At 34.7% G+C, this 2500-nt stretch overlaps 2 non-coding genes across 2 annotated transcripts; both read left to right on the forward strand.

Annotated features, from left to right (window-relative positions):
- The first annotated feature begins 438 nt into the window (after positions 1-438).
- Positions 439-545, forward strand: LOC148514434 (U6 spliceosomal RNA). Its single transcript, XR_015879935.1, has one exon. It is a non-coding gene; the product is annotated as a U6 spliceosomal RNA (small nuclear RNA).
- A 522-nt stretch (positions 546-1067) lies between these two features.
- Positions 1068-1174, forward strand: LOC148514435 (U6 spliceosomal RNA). The gene has a single exon (XR_015879936.1). It is a non-coding gene; the product is annotated as a U6 spliceosomal RNA (small nuclear RNA).
- The last annotated feature ends 1326 nt before the right edge of the window (positions 1175-2500 follow it).

Raw genomic sequence — 2500 nt, forward strand, 5'->3', positions numbered from 1 at the left:
AATCGACCAACTTTTTTATGACAAAATCAGTTCGACATGACATATCATTTTCAAATTCAATTCTTGTCTAAATTGTGCAGGTTGTCTCAGTACTTCTATTAAGTCTTAGAAAACTATTTTGCCATTTTCCATTCCTACTTCACTTGTTCTGTACTTAGGACCAATTTTAATCTTGTACAGCCTATGGTTCCAAAAGAAATGAACCTCCACATGCTAATTTGCATAATTTATTTGACTGTGGTACGTATAGAAATTGGTGGCCTTTCCTTAATGGGATATTGAATTTTTTGCCAGTAAGTAGCTCTATCTTGTTTATTGTAAAGTGTTCTCCAGTCTTTGAAACCCCATCTGAATTTAACTTCCATCTTTTACTCTCCCTAAGATCAATCTTGAGGCACATGGTGGGGTATATATATCTTAGGACTTTGCTTTTGGAATGTGCTTGCTTCGGCAGCACATATACTAAAATTGGAACGATACAGAGAAGATTAGCATGGCCCCTGCGCAAGGATGACACGCAAATTCGTGAAGCGTTCCATATTTTAGGTATATAGCTCTGGACAAATTAATTCGATTCCACTTAAGATACCTGCAGATAAAAAGTCAAGAAATTTTGCAAGCAAAGAACAAATCGACCAACTTTTTTATGACAAAATCAGTTCGACATGACATATCATTTTCAAATTCAATTCTTGTCTAAATTGTGCAGGTTGTCTCAGTACTTCTATTAAGTCTTAGAAAACTATTTTAACATTTTCCATTCCTACTTCACTTGTTCTGTACTTAGGAGCAATTTTAATCTTGTACAGCCTATGGTTCCAAAAGAAATGAACCTCCACATGCTAATTTGCATAATTTATTTGACTGTGGTACGTATAGAAATTGGTGGCCTTTCCTTAATGGGATATTGAATTTTTTGCCAGTAAGTAGCTCTATCTTGTTTATTGTAAAGTGTTCTCCAGTCTTTGAAACCCCATCTGAATTTAACTTCCATCTTTTACTCTCCCTAAGATCAATCTTGAGGCACATGGTGGGGTATATATATCTTAGGACTTTGCTTTTGGAATGTGCTTGCTTCGGCAGCACATATACTAAAATTGGAACGATACAGAGAAGATTAGCATGGCCCCTGCGCAAGGATGACACGCAAATTCGTGAAGCGTTCCATATTTTAGGTATATAGCTCTGGACAAATTAATTCTTTTCCACTTAATGATACCTGCAGATAAAAAGGTAAGAAATTTTGCAAGCAAAGAACAAATCGACCAACTCTTGTATGATGTCATCAGTTAGACATGACTTATCATTGTGTGAATTGTGCAGACTGCCTCAGTTATATTTAAACTTAGAAAATTATTTAGCCACCTTCAATTCTTATTGAACTTGCAGGGGTGTATCTATTGGTCGAAGCGGAAACGTAAGGGACAGGTGCCCCCTCCAAGTCACTCCAGGCCTGAAGGCATGAATATGCACTGCTGCACCCAATAGGTTCTGCTTGGTACAGTGGAAAAATCTATCTTTCTTTATCCAATACCTATTCATAACTCTAGACAATTGTACAGTACAAAACCACAATCTCCAGCAAATCAAATCTGCTATTATATAATTATTGAAGCCCATGGTGCATGCTGCAATCACCTAATTTGCTTAATGCATGAGATTTAAGACCCTTTCCACAAAGAACAAATGCCTAGCTTCTCCCCCTACACATAATGTTCTATCAAGAAACTCCCCAAGCACCCATGAATATACTAGACTTCTAAAAATTCTTTTTTTAACTCTGTTCCACAAAAATAAGAACTGAACACATAATGTATTAGATGTCAAACCAAGGAGCCATTCACAACACATAAGCACCTCTAACAGAATGTACAAATATAAAAATAAAATGTTAGGGCTAGTTTAAATCATATACCAATACAATTAGGGAGACCAAGTTGTGGCTTCAAAATATATATATATTATTAATTTATAATACTTACCATATGCTATTCATCTGTATTTTTTACTTTTATTGTTAATTGAGCCAAAAGATAGTGCACACAATACTTAATTTACAATCTTAAAGTTTAGCAGTTACATAATTTGCATATATCCAAATTTGTTTAGCAACAAATACATTTTAAGTGTAAACTATGTCATTTTTTACCTTTTTGCCCACTTATTTGACATTAACCGATTACATAAATGGTGATTAGCATATGATTAGTATTATAAACTAAAAACATTTAGAAGTAAAATTCTTTAGTCTCCCTAAACTAAATGCTATAAACTATAAAGTTATAAAAAAGAATGGTTATTTAATGGGCAGTAAATGTTTTTTTGGCTGGAGATTTTGCTGATGTCTGGAAACCTGGCTGCTTAGATGCACAGGGGTGCCTGGCAAAGAGCACCCATTTTTGTCAAGTGCCATCCTAGCCAAAGAATGCAAAGAAGCAATTTTAGTCTAGTACAGTCTATGGTTTTGAAGAAATGAACCTCTACATGCCAATTTTCATAA

Source organism: Taudactylus pleione, unplaced genomic scaffold, assembly GCF_031769625.1.
Source record: "Taudactylus pleione unplaced genomic scaffold, aTauple2 ptg000262l, whole genome shotgun sequence".
Taxonomy (NCBI): Eukaryota; Metazoa; Chordata; class Amphibia; order Anura; family Myobatrachidae; genus Taudactylus; species Taudactylus pleione.